Source organism: Herpailurus yagouaroundi, unplaced genomic scaffold (genome assembly GCF_014898765.1).
Source record: "Herpailurus yagouaroundi ecotype Mexico unplaced genomic scaffold, PumYag 161, whole genome shotgun sequence".
Classification (NCBI taxonomy): domain Eukaryota; kingdom Metazoa; phylum Chordata; class Mammalia; order Carnivora; family Felidae; genus Herpailurus; species Herpailurus yagouaroundi.
The window spans coordinates 13,189,144-13,210,692 of record NW_024412402.1 but is presented as its reverse complement, the minus strand read 5'-3'; the positions used below and the strand labels follow the sequence as shown (position 1 = coordinate 13,210,692).

Here is a 21,549-nt window from a genome sequence, read left to right as displayed (position 1 = left end):
AGAATGAGGGGATATGTGCAGGTCTGGTAACATAATTTGCAGGGCCCTTTGCAAAATGAACATGTTCAAAATTAACGAGACTTTCGAGACAGCAAGAGTAGAGCATCAAACCAAGTACAGGGCCCTTCTAACTGTGGGGCCCTATGTGACTGTATAGGGCGTATGCCCATGAAGCCAGCCCTGAATATATGATAACACCCATATCAAACGAACAAATATAAAACAATAGATTTGAGGCTCTTTGTATAGTCCATTTCAAAACTCTCCTTTGGCTGTAATAGACAATAGTAGAATAAAAAAGAAAAACAATTTGAAGCTTCCCTGAACATCTATATACTAAAAAACTTTGTAATTCTGTAAGTAAACAATAGAAGAAACAAATAAATATCCAACACATTTCTCTGAATTCCCTAAAATTGGAATGATTGCGGGTTTGGTTTATTACGGCAATCTGCTTCCGAAGAAGGCTGCCAATTAAGGGGAGTTGCCTGCATTGTTTAAACACACATTTTATCTCCGTTTGTCTTTACTCGGAATCAAACGCATCCATTTATGCTCTCTTCTGGGATTGGTGTCAGTGAACCATTTTTCTTCTCTGGTTCAGTCAGCAACTACTTATCATACCTTAAGTACTTTACCTGCCCCACACTGTACTGAGTATTTTAAGTTGTGGGAACAAGTCCACGGCTAAGGATGGCTGGTGGGGTGGGGTGAAGAGTCATCTAAAAAGAAGGGAATATCATGAGTCAAGACGCGAAGGTCAAAACCTTAAGTGAGTCACTGGGCAACCTTTGCAGGCCATTTGGCTGTGGGGCTTTGGAGTGGCCTGAGCTGTTGGTCCTGGGCCAGGATGCTTCAAAACCTTATTTAAAATGTCTGGATCCGGTGGCTCAGTCGGTTGAGCATCAGACTCTTGGTTGCATGACTCATGACTCAGGTCATGATCTCACGGTTCAGATCAAGCCCCATGTTGGGCTCGGCGCTAATGGCACAAAGCCTGCTTGGGGTTCTCTCTCTCTCCTTCTCTCTCTTCCCTTCCCCCGCCTCAAAAATAAATAAACATTTGAAAATAGATGCATAACCTATCTGGATTCTGATGAAATCCTACTAAACCCAAGTTACCAGGAGATTTGGGGAATGCTGGGGTTGATGGGGTTCATTGTTTATAAAATCAGGAGTGCTGGTAAAAGAAGGAAGTTTAGCATTCAAAGCTTGGAATCCTGAGAAGCTCCTGGTCGACATTAACCACCTTTACTTCGAGTGCACATCAGGTAGGACATCAGTCTGGCCGTAAATGTAAGCAAGCTATGGTAGATGGGAGCATAACCATCACTGTCCGCTTGTATCAAGTGTGGCTTCCTTCGTGGCATGAATACGTGTACCTGGAAGATGGAAGAAAAAAAAATTCTTCAGTTGGCTGGAGAATCCAGTGTGGCTGGAGTATAGGATGTATGTGTGGCAGAACGTGGGAGGTGAACATAGAAAGGAATCTCGGAGCTAATAGTGGACGGCCTGTGAATACCAGAGGAGTTTGTCCTTGATCCTATGAACCAGAAGGAGTTTCCCAGCAGAGAAGAGCCGAGAGCTGCCCTTTTAGGAATTTGTTAGTCACACCTGGCACTAACAAGTGGTAGCTATTGGTAGTATCCTATTACTATGTAATAGCTTAAACAGTATTTAGAAAAAGTAACCACAAATAATGTGCAGCAATGCCATTTCCCCAGTCTCCCCAACATGGTGAGTCATCTGCCATCATGGTCTCTCTCTCCATTATGTAAGCCTTTCAGTATGTTTTTTAAGTTTATTTATTTCAAAAGAGTTTATTTATTTTGAGAGAGACAGAGAGAGCACGAGCGGGGGAGGGGCAGAGAGCGAGGGAGAATTCCAAGCAGGCTCCCCACGGTCGGTGCAGGGCCCGACTCAGGGCTCAAACTCAGGAAACTGGTGAGATCATGACCTGAGCCAAAACCAAGAGTCTGATGCTCAACCGACTGAGCCACCCAGGCGCCCCCATTCAGGCCTTTCAATTCTCAATAGTTCTCAATGCAGAGATCATGCATGTCGCTCATTAAACTGATCCCCAAGGATCTTTCTTAATACTGTTATAATAGTTTGAAATGTTATCTCCAGTTGTTTATTGCTAGTATATAAATATTCATTAGAAGTTGTTGTTGTTGTTTTTTTTTTTTTTTATGTTGATACCGTATCCTCTGACCTCACTAAATTCCCTTATTTCTATTAAGTTTGAGTTTTGGGGGTAGATTTTTAGAATCATTTTCCAAGAGCATTATCATGTTGTCTGTGAATAAAGGACTTTTACAACTTTCTTTATAATCTGTAAGTCTTCTCTTTTTAAGATTTTTTTTTTTAATGTTTATTTATTTTTAAGAGAGGGAGAGAAAGAGAGAGAGACAGAGTGTGAGCAGGGGAGGGGCAGAGATGGGGGAGACACAGAATCCAAAGCAGGCTCCAGGCTCCAAGCTGTCAGCACAGAGCCAGACGCACGACTCGAAATCGTGAACCGGGAGATCATGACCTGAGCCAAAGTCAGCCGCTTAATCGACTGAGCCACCCAGGCACCCCAATAAGTCTCCTGTTTTGTTTTAAAATTTCTTTCCACACCTTTTCCACTAGCTAATACTAATAGAATTGTAAGAACAGACAACCTTGCTAGTTTCCAGTCTTTGGGGGAAAGCCTTTAGTTGTTTACCATTAAGTAGGATGTTAACTATGGGTTTTTATAGTTGCCCTTTATCAGATTAAGGATGTTCCCATCTTTTTCTAGTTTGCTGAAAGTTTTAGCTGGATTTTGTCAAATTCTTGTGCTGCATCTATTGAGCTAATCTTAGGATTTTCTCCTTTATACTTCTTTTTTTTTTAATGTTTATTTTATTTTTGAGAGAGGGAGAGAGAGAGAGAGAGAAAGCGTGAGTAGAGGAGGGGCAGAGAGAGAGAGAGAGAGAGAGTGGGAGACAAAGAATTCGAAGCAGGCTCCAGGCTCTGAGCTGACAGCATAGGGCCTGACATGGGTGTCAAACTCCTGAACCACGAGATCATGACCTGAACCAAAGCTCGTGCTTGACCGACCAGGCGCCCCTCTCCTTTACTCTTCTAACGTGGTAAATTACATTGATTGATTTCTATTGAACCGACTCTGCATGCCTGTGTACAACCTACTTAGTCATGACTATATATTGCTAAATTCAGTGTGCTAATATTTCATGCAATGTTTTTTCTCTTATGTCTGTGAAAGTTACTTATTTGTCATTTCCTTTCATTGCAGTGTCGTTCCTTATTTTGGTGTCAGAGTAATTCTGGGCTCACAAAATGAAATGGAAAGTGTACAAAATGGGTATTCTTTTTTGTTTAGATCACTCGATGTTGTCTATAATGAAATGCCAAAGGCTCTGTTTATTTTTTTTTTCACTTGTTTTCTCTTGGTGACCCCCACCTCCACCTTCAGTCTCTGTTTCCTCCATCTTTTCTTTCTCCGTCTAATGCTACAGTTTGTAAACAAATCCCACGCAGAAAGCTGTAGTGAATATGGAGCCCACCTAATGTGTTTTTATTCTTCAAGGGATCAAATCCCTCCTATATATCTTGTCTAAAGCTTGAAAAGTGTTGCTTCATACATTTTGTTCAGATTTATCATTGTTTACAATATAAAAATGAGTTTGACAGCTGTACCCTATCACGGTCAAAACCACAATCCAATATTGTTGTGTTTTTTCAAGCTTGCTATTTTTTTTTTAATTTTTTTTTCAACGTTTATTTATTTTTGGGACAGAGAGACAGAGCATGAACGGGGGAGGGGCAGAGAGAGAGAGGGAGACACAGAATCAGAAACAGGCTCCAGGCTCTGAGCCATCAGCCCAGAGCCCGATGCGGGGCTCGAACTCACGGGCCGCGAGATCGTGACCTGGCTGAAGTCGGACGCTTAACCGACTGTGCCACCCAGGCACCCCTCAAGCTTGCTATTGACTGAGCATTTGTGTGAGAGGATAAACATTTTACATGCACTTTCTCATGTGACCATCACGCAGCTCTCTGGCACATACTATGGTGTTATCGATTGGTAAATGAGACTTGACAAGGTTAAGTAACTTTTCTAAGGTCACAGGCTTTTTAGGCGGTATGTTCAAAATTTGAATTCATCTCTACCAGAATAAAAACCCAAGCTCTTAACTCTTATGTAATCGTGTCATTCTGTAAAGATTAAATTAATATACATTTGAAAACCTCCAAGACCCATGTCTGGCAAGTAGGAGAAATTCGATGAATCAGTAAAGCAGACCTATTCAAATTTCTGGTAAAGCAATGCGCAAGTGCTGTGGAGTAGCTGGCCAGGCATTTGCCTGTTTGATTTTACCCAATTCTCCGTTTTTCTCTTTGCTGCTCACTATTGCAAGAAACTGCCCTCTTCCGGGTTTCCTTCCCCTCTGGATTCAAGAAATAATAAAGGAACTTCTTCAGGATGAAAGCAAGTGACCCCAAGCAGTAATTCAAATCCATGCAATGAAAACAAAGAGCAACAGTAAAGATAATTATGTAATTTTATTTATTTAAAAAAATTTTTTTTAACATTTATTCATTTTTGAGAGACAGAGCATGAGTGGGGAAGGGGCAGAGAGAGGGAGACATAGAATCAGAAGTAGGCTCCAGGGTCTGAGCCATCAGCCCAGAGCCCGACGCGGGGCTCAAACTCACGGACCGCGAGATCGTGACCTGAGCCGAAGTCAGCGGCTTAACCGACTGAGCCACCCAGGCGCCCCAAATTATGTAATTTTAAAAGACCATATCAATGCCTCTGTGTTCTTTCTTCTCTTAACTGACTTAAAACGCACTTGTATAAACTGGTATCTATCAAATTGTATGGTTGGGCCTATAGCATATAGAAATACAATGTATTTGACAATAACAGCACAAAGGAAGCAGCTGGGAGCAAAGCTGTACTATAATAATAAAATGACACCAATGGATGTTCTGATCCACAGAAAAAAATGAATAAGGCCAGAAATAGAAAATAAGGCTAATATAAGAAACTGTATGAATATATAACTGATCTCTTTTCTTTTATCAGCTTTTTAAATAGACATAAAGTTATATAAAGTAGTCATTACAGCAATGTATATTTGGGTTTGTAGCACGTATAGGTGCAACATGTATAACAATAATCACCAAAAGTGAGGAGGAAGGAATAGTTCATACAGGAGTAAGTTTTTTTCGCTGAAATTAAGTTAATAAAATTAGTTCTGATAAGTTATGATACATATGGTAAGCCCTGGAGCAACCACCAGCAAAATAAAGCAGTATGGTGAAAAAAATTAAAGGAACTGAAATGTTAAATTAAAATATATTCACTGAACGTAAACGAAGTACAGAGGAACAAAAAAGATATGAGACGGGGGCATCTGGGTGGCTCAGTCGGTTAAGCGTCCGACTTCGGCTCAGGTCATGATCTCACAGTTCGTGAGTTCAAGCCCTGTGTCAGGCTCCATGCTGACAGCTCAGAGCCTGGAGCCTGCTTCCAATTCTATGTCTCCCTCTTTCTCTGCTCCTCCCCTGCTCACCTGTCTCTCTCTCAGAAGTAAATAAACACTAAAAAAAATAAAAAAAAAAACCATATGAGACGGATGGAAGACAAAATGTAAAATAGCGGATGCAAATCCAACTGTATCAATAATAACACTAAATATGAATAAACAATCCAATGAAGAAGCAGAGACTTTCAGATTTTATTAATAAAGCAATACATATCAATGTGCATCTACGGGACAGATACTTGACATTCAAAGACACAAGTAGGTGGAAAGCGAAAGGACAGAAAAATATATGTCATTAAGACAGAAACCATAAGAAAGCTGAAGTGGCTATAATACAATCAGGCAAAATAAAATGTAAAACAAAAAAGCATTACCAGAGATAAAGAGGAACGTTTTATAATGATAAAAGCATCAGTCGATCATCAAGGTACAATTACAATCATTGGTCCACCTGAAAACAGACCCTCAAGATACATGAACCAAAAACTGAAGAACTAAAAGGAAAACAAACAATTGAATAATAATATTCAACATCCCGCTTTCCATAATGGATAGAACAACTAGTCAGAAGATCAATGAGAAAAGAGAAAGCTTGAGAGCAATCCTATCAATGAAACTGAAAGGGCGGGCCTATGCCGGCCAACTCCATCTTGTTCTGTGTCCTTCACCTTGACCACACCTCCTCCCCTTGATTAACCCCCACCTCACCTGCCTAACAGGACTTGGACCCTACCCCAGCCAATTGGCTGAGGCCATAGCCATTACCTCACCAACTGCCCCTAGGCCCCAATAAAACCTTTGTCCTTTTGAAACACGCTCTCTCTCCCTGGTATCTGCGTCGGTGCAGGTAGGGGACTGAGCTCGAGCTAGCTCGAATAAAGGCTCTTTTGCTTTTGCATCGGACTCGGCTCCCTGGCGGTCTTTGGGGCTCACAAATTCTGGGCATAACAAAACAACCCTAACAAACATCCATAAAACAGTCGACCAAAATTAGCAGAAAGCACATTCTTCTCAAAGTACATGAAACATACTCCAGGAAAGCTTATATGTGAAGCCATAAAATGGAACTCAACAAATTTAAAAGTATTGAAATAATAACCGTATAGTGTACATTCCCTGACCACAGTGGAATGGAACTAGAAATCAGTGACAAGGAAATTTGAGAAATTCACAAATATGCAGAAATTGAACTATGCACTCCAAGTAATGAACGGTTCAAAGAAGAGATCAAAAGGAAATTAGAGGGGTACCGGGGTGGCTCAGTTGGTTAAGCGTCCGAGTTCGGCTCAGGTCATGATCTCGTAGTTTGTGGGTTCAAGCCCCGTGTCGGGTTCTGTGCTAATGGCTCAGAGCCTGGAGCCTGCTTGGAATTCTGTGTTTCCCTTTCTCTCTGCTCCTCCCCTGTTCATGCTCTGACTCCCTCAAAAATAAATAAGCATTAAAAAAAGAAGGGAAATTAGAAAGTACTTTGAGGTGAATGAAAACAAAAACACAACATTCCAAAACTTATGGGATGCAGCTAAAGCAATACTTGGAAGAAAATGAATAGCTGTAAGTACCTATACAGATTCAACACAAACCCTATCCTACTTCGAACTAGCTTCTTTGCAGAAATTGAGAAGCTAAACTTATTGTTCATATGGAAATGCCAGGGGCCCAGAATAGCCAATTACAATCTTAAAAAAAGAACAAAGTTAAAAGAAAAACAAAGACTTATGCTTTCTTATTCATAATAACCCCAAAGTGGAAACAACATTAATGTGCATCAACTGATGAACAGATTTAAAAATGTGAAAGAAGCCAGTCACAAATGACCGTAGATTATGTGATTGCATTTATATGAAATTTCCAGAATGGGCAAATCCGTAGAGACAGAAAATAAATTGAGGGCTGCCTGGGGCTGAGGGACTTGGAAGGGAATGATAATTGGCACAGGGTTTCTTTTGGGGGTGATGAAAATGATCTAAAATTTATTGTGGGGATGATGGAACAACTCTGAGTTTACTGAAAACCATTGAATTCAAATGAATGAATTATATTGCGTATAAATGATATCTCAATAAAGCTTATTATATATTTAAAAATTCTATATATTCATTTAAATCTTTATTGGGGGGGGAGAGCACAAGCTGGGAGGGCAGAGAGAGGGGGACAGAAGATCTGAAATGAGCTCTGCGCTGACAGGCTGACAGCAGCAAGTCCAACGTGGGGCTCGAACTCAGGAACCACGAGATCATGACCTGAGCTGAAGTTGGACACTCAACCAACTGAGCCACCCAGGTGCCCCTAAAAATTATGTATGTTTAATGTATTTCTATCTATCTATCTATCTATCTATCTATCTATCTATCTATCTATCTATAGACTTAGAAGATACACAGGAGTTGACTTACCTTAATGTAAGGCATGGGTAGTGTTTATGTAGGACATTTCAAATGATAGGGTCCCTTTCCTCAACCACTGTAAAGGTCCATTCTATAGTATCTCTGTATCTTAGCAACTGTAGCATCTGTAGTTAGCCAAGCTCTACTACACTACTTCCAGTGAAAGATCATTCCGCAAACATTTGTTGACATATATGCTAAGCTCTGAGATAACTACAAACCGGACAATTCAGGAATACGGTGTGTTAAGCATTTAACAGTGCTACAAACAAGTGGCAAGGGGATCCGTCTGTAGCAAGGGCACCAAACCCAGTCCTAGTAGTCAGTGAAGTTTTCCCAGAGAAACTTATATCAAAGCCCAGGCTGAAAAGGTAGTAAGACAAAGGAGGGAAGGCAAGGGGCAAGGAAAACGATCATAGAAAAAAAGCATAAACTAAGGACCCTGCTTCTTGGGAGCTACAAATCATTGAAAAGGGATGGAGCATAGACTGGAGCATGAGTTCAATCACCAATTGTCAATGATTTCATCAATCACGCCTATGGAATAAAATCCCAAAGGGACAGGGTTCAGAGAAAGCAGGGTCTTGGTGACAGATGGAACAAGAGAAACAAGCAAGGGCCAGGTGATGAGAGCCATCTGTATTGGTCTTCTATGACTGCTAGAACAAGTCACCACAAAATGCATGGCTGAAAATAACACAAATGTACTGTCTTATAGTCCTGAAGATCAAAAGTCCAAAATGAGACTTTTGAGGGCAAAATCAAGGTGTTGGCTGCATTTCTTCTAGAGGCACCAGGGGACAATAACGTTCCTTGCCTCTTCCAGCTTTGAGGGGCTGTCTGTACTCCATGAGCTGTGACACCCTCCTCCACATTCAGACCCCATCACTCAAAACTCTGTTTCCATCTTCTTCTCTGACTCTCCTCACTTCTGCTTTTCTCTTGTAAGGACGCTTGTGATTACGTTGGGCCCACCCAGATAATCCAGGAGATTCTTACCATCTCAAGATCCTTACGTTAGTCAACTTTTGCAAGGTTCCTTCTGCCATGTAAGGTAACATTCACAGGTTCTAGGGATTAGGATAGGGGCATCTTGGGAGTGGAAGGCATTGTTTTGTCTATCACACCATCTTAAGACTTTACTTTTATCTTAAATATAATGGGAAGCGATGGAAAGATTTTAAGAAGAGAAATACATAATAGGACTTAGGTTTGAGAACTATCATTTCAGGGGCACCTGGGTGGCTCAGTCGGTTGAGCGTCCGACTTCGGCTCAGGTCACGATCTCGCGGTCCGTGAGTTCGAGCCCCGCGTCGGGCTCTGTGCTGACGGCTCGGAGCCTGGAGCCTGGAGCCTGCTTCAGATTCTGTGTCTCCCTCTCTCTCTGCCCCTCTCCCACTCATGCTCTGTCTCTCTCTTTCTCTGTGTATCAAAAATAAATGAAAAACATTTTTAAAAATTAAAAAAAAAAGAACTATTATTTCAGATATGATAGGAGAGGTATAGAGGATATCCCAGGGACTGAAGGGGAGGGTACTGATTGGGAAGCTTCTCCAGCAATTGAGGCCAGAAAAGATGGCAGCTTGATTCAAGGTAGTAGCAGTAGGGATGGAGAGAAGTGGCTAGATTATAGAGATATTAAGATAGTAACTGACTGAGTAGAAGCATGATACTGTGATTTATAGTAGGAAATACATATTTGGTCTTGGTCCCCATTGCTAACACTTAACTCCTCCAAACCTTGGAATTTCCTAAGCAGTAGGAATAATGGAAGAATCTTTTGTTATAGTGTTTGGTCTTTTGTTCTTGGTTCCTGAAATAGCTCCACAGCCATCACGATGACAAGAGTGTCTTGTTATTTATAACAAACCCCTTGCAATCATGTCTGAGTTTACAAGTTCAATCACCAATGGTCAATGATTTCATCAATCATGCCTATGTAATGACGTGCCCATAAAACCTCAAAAGGACGAGGTTCAGAGAGCTTCTGGGTTGGTGAATACATAGACGTTCTGGAAGGTTGGCATGCTCAGAGCCAGACACTCCATGCCCTTTCCCCCATATCTTGCCTTACGCAGCTCTTTCACCTGGCTGTTCATCTTTGTTCCTTATAATAACTTTTATAATAAACTGGTAAATATAGGCAAATGTTTCGCCTCGAGTCCCGTGAGCTGCTCTAGCAAATCCTAAGGAAGGGGTATGGGAATCTCTGACCTATAGCCAGAAGCACAGGTGACAGCCAGGACTTGTAACTGCCATCTGGAGGGGGGACAGGCTTATAGGACCGAGCTCTTGACCTGTGGCATCTGATGCTAACTCCAGGTAAAGAGTGTCAGAACTGAGTTCATTGCTCAGTGTTGGAAAAAACAGTGCGGTAAGAGAAAAGAAGGACTCAATGATGACCCCCTAGAGACCACTGCTTAAAAAGTATCTCTATTATTACAACCATCCCTCCAGACATGTCTTGATGCATATGTATACATACAGATGTAGAAATAAAAATAATCTTTCACCAAAGGGATCATGAAAAAAGTATCTCTACTATTTAATCCATAGGGTACAATAGTATAACATAGATCCAAATATGTGGCTTAACCAGGTAGAAATTTTACAGATGGAAAGTTTCTCTCTTAGTTAACAGTTCCAACAGTCCAAGGCTGAGGGGCACCTGGCTGGCTCAGGTGGCGAAGTTCCAACTTCAGCTCAGGTCATGATCTCACAGTTCACAGGTTCAAGCCCCCATCGGGCTCTGTGCTGACAACTCAGATTCTGCTTCGGATTCTGTGTCCCCCCCCCACCCTGCCCCTTCCCTGTTCATGCTCTGTCTGTCTCTCTCTCTCTCTCTCTCTCTCTCAAAAGTAAATAAACATTAAAAAAAAATTTCAAATAGTCCAAGGCTGAGGAAGGGGTGTTGAGTATCAATATTGGGAACCCAAGTTCCTCCCATCGTTTTTGCTCTGCACGTTTACCCACAAGATTGAAGAAGACTCATCATGACCACATTCCAGACCATAGGAAGGGAGACAGAGGAAGAGGGCACACTCCTTTCCTCTTAAAGGCATCAACGGGGCACCCGGATGTCTCACTCAGTTAAGTGTCTGACTCTTGGTTTCGACTCAGGTCATGATCACATGGTTTTGGGAGTTGGAGCCCCGTGTCAGGCTCTGCACTGATTGTGGAACCTGCTTGCGATTCTCTGTCTCCCTCTCTCTCTGCCCCTCCCACACTCGCACTGTTTCTGTCTCTCTCAAAATAAATAAACTTTAAAATAAAATAAAATAAAATAAAATAAAATAAAATAAACTTAAAATAAAATAAAATAGGCACGAGCAAGTGGTGGCATGCATCATATCTGTTTATATCCCAATGATCTGAACCTAATTGCAGGGCCATACGAAGCAAGAGTAGAAAATATAATCTTCAGCGGACAGCCAAGGGCCCAGTCTAAACTGCTATGACCAAAGAAACAATGCGAGAACGGAGGCTGGAGAGACAAGGGAAATGTCTACAAGTGATCTGGTTGTTAGAAAGTTCTATCATCGTTGAGCTGACCCTGCCTCCCTGACACTCACCCATTGGCCCTACGTCTATCTGACCCGGGAGTCAAGCTGCATATCAGTCTCATTTTCTACATGAAAGCCTTGCACGTATTTGGAGACAACTGTAATTTCCCCCGAAGTCATTTCCAAGCCAACAATCTCAGTTTCCTCTTTATTTCTCACATGGCATGTTTTTCAGATTCTCATGACCTTGTCCAATGTAACTCTGTACACCCTCTGGTGGAACTCGTTATGCAACATGAATGAAATGGGACCTCCATCTTTCCTGTTCTGAAAGTGTATTTCAATTAATATAGCCTTTGATTGTGTTTTAACAAGTGAATCTACTACTGACGTGTGGGGTTTGAGATCAGTGAAAGAACACTACTCTCTATCTCAGACTTCGGTCAAGTAAGGTCCCCATCTTATAGTCACACAACGATTTTATGAACGTTCACGTACTACCCTGTCTATATATCCTTATTACTTTTCATCTTATTACTTTTAGCCCAAGGTTCTAGAATGTCAATAGGATTTCAGCTCCTAATCTATTATTACCGATAACTTCCAGCATGGATTAAAAAAAAATTCTAAGCAAATTAAATAGCCAAAAGAGGGGCGCCTGGGTGGCTCAGTCAGTTAAGCTTCAGACTCTTGATTTTGGCTCAGGTCATGATCTCGCCATCTGTGAGTTTGGACCCCACACTGGGCTCCGCGCTGACAAGGTGGAGCCTGCTTGGGATTCTTTCTCTCCCCCTCTCTCTGCTCTCAAATTGTAACTGGCTACTAATAGTACATTTGAGCACAAGCTTGCGTGCTCTCTCTCAAAATAAAAAAAATAAAACAATTATCAACTCTAGAAAAAAACACAAAAAGTTGTACAACAAAAGAGGCAATGATAGTATACTATTCTTAATTCCTACTAGTATTCTACGAGTATACTATCATGAATAGTAATGAGTGTTATTTACATAGAGATAATGATGTAAGTACTGCACACAAACGAATAAAGATTGAGATGAAAAATAATGCAAGAGATGAAAAGAGAGGAGTGTAGGAGCATGAACTCCTCACCTTCTAAAACAGAAGGATAGATATTAACTAAAATTGGGGAACCAAGATGTAATAGTATAAGGAAATTCTTTATAAGCACAGCAATAAATCCTAGAAGAAATAGCTTATCATTTGAAAGTAGATGGATCTGAGGAGTGGGGCTGTGGACACGAGGCAGGCAGGCAGGAGGCAGCTGACTTTCCTTCTTTCCATTCAGAACCATTTGACTTTTTTTTTCTTTTTACTATGTGCATTTATTACTCTGTTAAAAATAAACATTAATTAAAAAAAAAAAGAAACAGTTTAATTCGACCTGCTCCATAAGCCCCAGACTAGGAATCTATTAATTACTTTTTATGTGTCATTATCTAACATTTTAGAACAGGAAGGGGAAAGATGCCATTTCCTACACAATATAACACTGCATTTGGTATGGAGTTATCACTTGTGTCAGGGAGATAAATTTAATCACCCCTTTGGTGTCCTATTGTTACGAAGTGACAAAGTTAATGCGATTTGCTCAGTACACTTGTTCCATTATTAATGTGTCACTCAGAATAAGGCTCTAATTTTGTGAAATGACTGAATTTTTATTCTAGCTTTTGGAATCATCATTTCTGTCAGTTTACTTCCAAAAAAAAAAAAAGAAAGAAAGAAAATAAGAAATCTGAAAGAGAAGTAGTTCAGATCCAATTCCCTAAATTGTCTTAGCTCACGGGGAAAAAAACAACTTTTCTGGGAGAAAAATTCAGTTTCATTTATTTCTCCTAAAAATAATATTTCTTTTTTTTTTTTAAGTTGATTCATTTATTTTTGAGAGAGAGTAAGTGAGCTGGGGAGAAGCAGAGAGAGAGGGAGAGAAAGGATCCCAAGCAGGCTCTGTGCTTATAGCGCAGAGCCCCATGTGGGGCTCAAAGTCACGAACGGTGAGATGGAGCCCTGAGCGGAGATCAAGAGTCGGATGCTTAACTGACGGACCCACCCAGGTGCCCTTGATATTTTACATTATAAAACCCAAGTGCTAGGAACCTTAGTGATCATCTAATCCACACTCTTCTTCTGTCATTTAAGTAAACTGAGGCAGGGAGAAAAGTCAGAATATTAACCATATTGTAGTCATGCTAAAAGGAGCCAGTTTTTTTTTTTTTAATGACCCAATTTTCTGACTACCTATCTTATTTTGGTACTTTGGGTTTCGGTTCAGGTGGTAAGAGAGGCTGGAGCCTGTCTTTGGTTCGCCCCAAATGTTATATGCTAAGTAGTATTCATTCTTTAACACATCCGATATTTGACTTGTCTAGTGTATGCAAGACTTGAGGCACCTGGGTGGCTCGGTTAAGTGTCTGACTTCAGCTCAGGTCACGATCTCGTGGTTTGTGGGTTCGAGCCCTGCGTCGGGCTCTGTGCTGACAGCCCAGAGCCTGGAGCCTGCTTCGGGGTTCTGTGCCTCCCCTTCTCTCTGCCTCCCCCCCTCCAAATAAATAAACATTAAAAAAAAAAAAAAGGCAGCGGATTAACTAGTGAACCTCATTCACTCTTTTGAGAAAGAGAACATGGGCATTTATAGAAGACCTGGGACCCTTCACTCCTTTGCTGGCCTCTGCTGAGTGTACAAACACCCCATGTGCCCAGGTAGATCAAGGTGTTCCTAGCAATCTGCACATGCCCTCCAGCCTCTGGGGAGGACAGCAATTCTCCAGAGCAATAGACCATTTCCCCCCAGATGAACTCCCATTCATTCAAAGCAGCTGCAGCTGTGTGGGAAGGGTAGGTTTTCACAAGAAGTCCCGGATGAGCAAAGGTAGATGTATGCCCTTGGGATCTTTGCAGCTCTGTCTCTCTTTGTGAGCATGCAAACCAGCCGAAGCCAGCTGCCTGTGATAAAACTTCTCTCAGCCATTACAACGGGTAGTGCAGAAGGAGGTAAAAAATGATCAGATGGACGGCGATGCACTGAGCGATGTGGAAAGTGGAAAGTAATTCGTGTGATCTAAACTTGCTCTTTGCGGTTATTGCCGTGTTCCTGGGGAAGCATCATGGAAAGAACCCATGCTTTGGGACCAGACAAATCTGGGTTCAAGTCCCAGCCTCACACCTTCACCCAAAGGACAGTGCACACGTCACGTGAGGGCTCTCAGCTTGCGTTCTTCCCTTCTCTGAGGCAATGATACTGTCCGCCTAACGTGCTGTAGGTATGGAAAGCTTCTGAAACACAGCAAGCATCCAATTAATGGGAGCTATTACAGTGATGTTTGTGGAACACCAGCAGGATTCAGCATAAGGCTTGTAGATTGGGAAAATGTCATCACGATTCGTTGGGGAAAAAAATGTATTTTTATTTTTTCTTATTTTATTTTTTTTCCCCCCGAAGACGTGATCATTTTCCTAACTCTGCTGGTGAGCTCTCGTTCCTAAGCAACTTGCAGGCTCGGCCCAGATTTCTGGCAGGGGTCTCTGAGTCGTCGTTGCCAGGAAGAGATCATGCCCCATTTTATCACCCATCCCCAGGGCTCTATCACCTAGACAAATGAACACCCTCCATGAGCTGGGGACCAAGAGAGGGTCAATACTCTTTCTGCCTGTGAAGTACTTTTTGATGGTCTCTAATTGGCATTTATCCTAAACCGAATCAGTATATAGCATTGTTCAGTTACCTGTCTTCCCTAACAGGCGGCAACCCGCGCTTACCATGGGATAGAGAAACAATATCCAGGAGGCCCGAAGGCGGCGAGGGGTCCCCGGGGCAGGGAGAGGATCTTGGACTGGTTCTCGAGGGCAGAAAGGGCTAGGGGACAATGACATTGTTGCTCAACTGGCCTACAAAGTGAAACTGTCCTGAACCTTCTTAAGAATCGTACATGGGGGGCGCCTGGGTGGCGCAGTCGGTTAAGCGTCCGACTTCAGCCAGGTCACGATCTCGCGGTCCGTGAGTTCGAGCCCCGCGTCGGGCTCTGGGCTGATGGCTCAGAGCCTGGAGCCTGTTTCCGATTCTGTGTCTCCCTCTCTCTCTGCCCCTCCCCCGTCCATGCTCTGTCTCTCTCTGTCCCAAAAAGAAATAAACGTTGAAAAAAAAAATTAAAAAAAAAAAAATAATAAATAAAAAATAAAAAAAAAAAGAATCGTACATGGGAAAGAGAAAGAAAGCAGACATCCAGAACCTGTCCATAATGGGATACGAAGGGCATTTCAGCTTATCCAGGTGTGGTGGTCTTTCCAAGCTGCTGAAAGTGCCCCTGCTACTGGGAACCCAAGGTATTCCTGTGCTCTCATCACTGGTGATGCTGGCATCCCCAGCTCAGAGTGCACCAACACCCCCCAGGTCAGCCCCAGAGAACAATTATGGTGGCTCTCTAGCATTCATGAGGGTCCTGGGGGCCTCTGGGCAGGGGATTTGGAGGCGAGGACTTGAAGCACAGGCAAGATCGGTATCCCCTCCTGCCTTGATGGAGACCTAGGCTGCGGTCCTGGACCTGCTTAGGACACTCGGGCATTAACCCCCCACCACGCTTCTTCTTGGGGTCCACGGCCCCTAGCACTTTGGGGACCATGTCCACATGGGTCCAGTCTCAGGAGTAGATGCCCTCTAGACTCAGGGCCCCTTTCCATATCTCCTCCTCATTCCCTTTTTTCTCCTCGTTCTCCAAAGCCCTTATTCTTCTCATTCACTTTTATTTTTTTAACCATAAAAGGGCTCAGTGGTTCCCCGAAAGAGTTTGATGGTTGATAGATGGAGTAGAAAGTCTGTACAGTCCTTAGCAACACCCAACACTTCTTTGCCTTCCCTGTGGGGCTGGGAAGGACCCAATTCCTGGAAACACAAGTTGATTTTTTGCCAGGGTAAAATAGTATTTCCAACACTTTCTGATGAGTCATCATCTACCAGGGGTGGACAAAAGGACCTTCGGCTACCGCTGGCAAAACGTAAACAAAATAGAAACTGACAAAGGAACCCCCATGCTGTAGGCTCTCTATGGGCCACCCTGCAAGCTGAGAATTTGGTGATACCTTGCATACATTTATATAAATGCCTCATCCCCCCCCATCAGAAGAGGGCAAGGAAATGTGTCTTCTTGTCTTTTCTATCCCACGTCACTTAGCATCGTACCTTATACCTAACAAACGCTCAGTCTGAAGGCCCTGCTCCTATCTTTATTGCTGCTTTTTCAACTCTTGCTCATAGTCTTAAGTCCCTTCGCCAGTGTGTTGTGATCCCTGACATACCATCCTATATCTGTAGCCCTCTCCAAGAGGCCCCTGTAAGAAAATTAAACATCTCCGCTATAGTCTGGACTGTCCAGAGCAAGGACTGTAACAAGGCCATATTATCAAAAGCTCTGTGTAGAGATTAATACCAACCCATTAATCTGTACCCTTATGGTTACTCAAGCAGTTATAAACCCACCTAATTGTTGGCTTTAACCCATATTTCTCCATCTTGAGCGCACGGGTATCAAAGGAGACCTTGTTAAAGGCGGCTCGAGTTCCGAAACACTTCGTCAAGTATAGTTCCGAGGCCTACTAGTATAATGCATTAAGTAGCACGGAGTTCTGTCTGCAGCGCTGTAACAAGAGAGCAGTTTATGTCTCTCTCGTGTGAAAGTCCAAGCTGGTAGGCTGGCTTTGCTCCAAGAAATTATCAGGGACATAGGCTCTTGTTTCTGAAACACTTCCAGGTACTGCCCTCATCTGCATGGTTTAAAAGGACTTCCTTATCGACATTTTAGCAAATAACATGCGTCTCCGGTTTAGGGCATGACTCAAAAAGGACATACCTCACTTTTGCTCATATGCATAGCCAGGACTTGGTCACAGGGCTGGATAATTCATTTCTATTTCAGGTAGCTCAAGTAGGCTGAATAAACCCTATAATCCCTACCCTGCTCTCCCCCACCCCCAGCCACCAGCCAAGACACTCGTGTCCTAATCTCTAGGTCCTATAGATTACCTGATGTAGCAAAGGGACTTGGCACACGTGATTAAGTAAAGGCTCTCGAAATGTGAGATGATCCTTGATTATCTACAGGAATCCAATGTAATAACAAGGGTCCTTGTAAAGGGGAGACAGGGCAGTTAGAAGGCAGAGGATCAAAGAGAGACAGAGAGACGTTTGAAACTGTGCTGGTGGCTTTGAAGATGAAGGACGAGGCCACAAGTCAAAGAAAGCAGGCGGCTTCCAGAAGCTAGAAAAGGCATGGAAAAAGATGGTCTCTTAGAGCCCCCAGAGAAATGCAGTCCTGCTCAGGCATTTTAGACCTCCGGCCTCCAGAACTATAAAATATTAAATTTGTGTTGATTTAGGTCACTAAAGTCTTGGTCATTTGTTATGGCAGCAGCAGGAAACGAATACAGCAGCCATTTACTCTGCTGAAATAGCCCTTCCTGTGGAAAAAGCTAAGAAAAGATATTGGGGGATGGTTAGCAGTCTCTACATGACTTTTTCTCATAGTGGTCTTAACGCCTGTTCCTAAAGATGGCTCCTTCCTCTTCAAGTTGCTCGCAAACATTCTTTTGAAAATCCCGTGGTTTGGGGCACCTGGGTGGCGCAGTCGGTTAAGCGTCCGACTTCAGCCAGGTCACGATCTCGCGGTCCGTGAGTTCGAGCCCCGCGTCGGGCTCTGGGCTGATGGCTCAGAGCCTGGAGCCTGTTTCCGATTCTGTGTCTCCCTCTCTCTCTGCCCCTCGCCCGTTCATGCTCTGTCTCTCTCTGTCCCAAAAATAAATAAACGTTGAAAAAAAAAAAAAAAGAAAATCCCGTGGTTTATCTTGCTGGGGCTCATGGTCAAACCCACGGGCCTCTCTGGTGCCTCAGAGGTAACCGGTGAGGGACCCACCAAGTCACTCATGCTCAGTCTAAGCTGCAAGGGCTCAGCAGCTGACGTTGTTTAAAGCATTAGGGCGGTCCCCCGGTTCCTTCATGCATCTCAGATCACCGGTCCCCGTCTATGAATAGTCCCTTGCCCTTTCAGTGGGGAGATCACTCTCCTTGAGACAGAATCCAGAAACGACTCAGATGCTGGAGGAGTTCTGCTTTCTTAACGGCGCCCGTCAGCAAGCAGCATGCTGTGAGCGCTCAGCAGAACTTTGACGTCCTGCCTTAAATGACTGTTGAAGGTATTAGATCGCCTCCATGGGGTTTACGGAGGCCAGGGCCCTTGTGGCTTTCTGGCCCAATCAGAAGAAGGCAAAGGATTCGGGCTTCTCCATGGGCCTCTTGGCATGGCTTCATTGCCTTCCAGGTATCAAGGGCCCACGTTTCTGGGCCTCCCACCCTCTCAGGCCTCTGCTCCCCACAATAGGTCCAGGGTTGTTCAAAATGATGTATCTGCTTACCTTAGTTCACCCAAAATCCATAGCTTCTTCTGCGAGCTATTTGCTCCCAGAGAAACAGCCTTTGGGACGACAGCCAGCATAATGGGGAAATCAAATAATTCTGGGGATTAAAGTTTCCAAGAGATGAGCGCATCTCTCTGTTTTGTTCTCCTCACCTGCTCTGTGTTCTCTCTGCCAACAAGCTCACTCTGCCCCGGATTCATTGGCAGTCAAGGCAGGAGCCAACTGCCTACCAGAGGCGGCCTCATTAAAATGCACTGCTCTTGCTAATTAGGAGCCAAGGTTCTCCCACGGTGGGCTTGGCCTGGGTATTGCCATTATCTTCATAAATAGACTCTTTACTTTGCAAATGGTGCTGTCATAGCCAGGCATTCCCGACCTGGCAAATGCTCTGCGCATTCTTAAGTGGCGGAGGGAGTGTGTTAGCTCGAGAAGGCAGAGGCATTCATGCTGAAGCAGGGCTCTGTCCTGACTTCACCCCGCTCCGTCTGGGCAGCAGGCAGTCAACACAACGGCTGAATCTGAGTGCACAACCACGATGTGAAGGAACCATATGGCCCAGATTTTCTGGGAGATCTTCTTTCCCGTCATTTTAATCTTTACGGTAAAGGCGACTTGTTAATGCATAAACTGCATAAATATTTTTTAAAGGGCTCTAGTCGTTTTACCTTTTAAATGGATATATGGGGCGCCTGGGTGGCTCAGTCGGTTGAGCGGCCGACCTCGGGTCAGGTCATGATCTCGCGGTCCGTGAATTCGAGCCCCGCGTCGGGCTCTGTGCTGACTGCTCAGAGCCTGGAGCCTGTTTCGGATTCTGTGTCTCCCTCTCTCTGACCCTCCCCTGTTCATGCTCTGTCTCTCCCTGTCTCAAAAATAAATAAAACGTTAAAAAATTAAAAAAAAATTTTTTTTAAATTAAAAAAAATAAATGGCTATACCTACCAATAAATTCACAAATCAGTGGTGGGGTGGGGATTCAGATGAGTTCTTGGTCTCCTTATGTAATCTCTATGAGAACGAGTTTGCTTATTTAATTTCTTTCACCTACAAAAACTCTACTAGCCTGTCTCATGCTTACCTGTACTCGTTCTTTTGCAAGGCCTGTTCTGATTCCCTCAATGAAACGTAACCTCTCCCTTTTCTGCATCGTCAGCGTATGTGTTTATCTCTCTTTCACGCCACCTGTTTGTGGAATACCGACTCTCTGTCAGGTCTGTGCTGAACACACATGATCTCTAATCCCTGCAGTGAACTTGCAACCTAAGTGTTATCCCCATTTTGCAGATGAGAAAACTGAGGCTCAGTGCCGTCAAGAAATGGGTCCAGGGACCTTCCTCCGCAGGTAGCCGAGTGAGGCTTGAGGATGTGAGTTGCTGTTCACAGTGAACTTCTCTTCTTACTAGACTGCAGACTCCTACAGGGAAGAGCCCGTCTGTCTGTCATCTTGGCATTTCCTTTCTGCCCGAGGCACTCAAGAGTGGTGCATCAAGGAAATGAAGTTCTTGGTTACCATTTAATTAGGGAGATGAAACATGCCTTCAAGAGGGGCGCCTGGGTGGCTCAGTCAGTTAAGCGTCGACTTCGGCTCAGGTCACGATCTCGCGGTCTGTGAGTTCGAGCCCCGCGTCGGGCTCTGTGCTGACAGCTCAGAGCCTGGAGTCTGTTTCGGATTCTGTGTCTCCCTCTCTCTGACCCTCCCCTGTTCATGCTCTGTCTCTCTCTGTCCCAAAAATAGATAAACGTTAAAAAAAAATAAAAAAATAAAAAACATGCCTTCAAGAAAAATAGCTGTATTTGAAGACAGTCTAAAAGGGTACTTGGTACAAGTAATATACCGACTGCTGGTGAATCTCCCTTCTGCAAAACTTACCCATAAAAGGTTCTATGGCTGAAGTTACAGGGCAAGTTGTGTTAGCTTTCCCCCTAATGCTAGTGTTATAGTGAAAGAAGCACTTTGCAAACTTTAATCTGCGCCTGAACCACCTGGGGGGATCTTGTTGAAATGAATATTCAGTTGCTTGTTTGGGGTGGAACTCGAGAATCTGCATTTCTAGATAGCCCCCAGGTGATGTCACCGCTGCTGTTCTGCTGGCCCCACTTTGAGTAGCAAGGCTCTAGGAGACTGAACCATAAACTATAATTGGGGGAAACTGGAAGCAAAAGAAGCAGGGGTGAGGGGAGGTGTGGAGGTTAGAAACCAGAAGGGTTTCAAAATGGGTGAAAAGTGCCTGCCCCCTTACCTCTCCCTGCGTTGTGCTCGTTGCCTGGAAATGCCTTGTACATTCTTTCACTGACAAACGTTTATTTATCCTTTGAAACAGTTCAGAGGTCATTGCCAGGAAACTCTGCAGAACCTCCAGGCTGGGCTAGTGTGCCTCTCCTGTGTGATCACGATAATCCGTGCATACTTCACTTCGGCTTCCCCACCCTGATGTAGGAAACAAAGGCAGAAGGAAATTTAAGATAAAATGAAATTTCCTTATACCCTGTGGCCGGTTGGCAAATAAGCGAGGCAGGCCGAGCAAAACGTGTCTCCGGGACTCCCTACTGTCTTGATGCTAATGATTGGCTAGAGGGAAAAACAACCTTGGGTTGACAATAGCGAAACCTCCCGCAATCTGTGAGTCTTCTTTAGCACATGAAAATCTCGTGGGCAACTTCCCCTTGACTTTACCTCCCCCAGCTCCCAAGAATATAAGC

At 43.6% G+C, this 21,549-nt stretch overlaps 1 long non-coding RNA gene across 1 annotated transcript; it reads right to left on the bottom strand.

Annotated features, from left to right (window-relative positions):
* Positions 1-1,229: 1,229 nt before the first annotated feature.
* LOC121035252 (uncharacterized) lies at positions 1,230-8,944 on the bottom strand. The gene is made up of 2 exons (XR_005792826.1): positions 7,937-8,944; positions 1,230-1,382 (listed from the first exon to the last, which is right to left on the bottom strand). It is a non-coding gene; the product is annotated as an uncharacterized LOC121035252 (long non-coding RNA).
* Between the last annotated feature and the right edge of the window lie 12,605 nt (positions 8,945-21,549).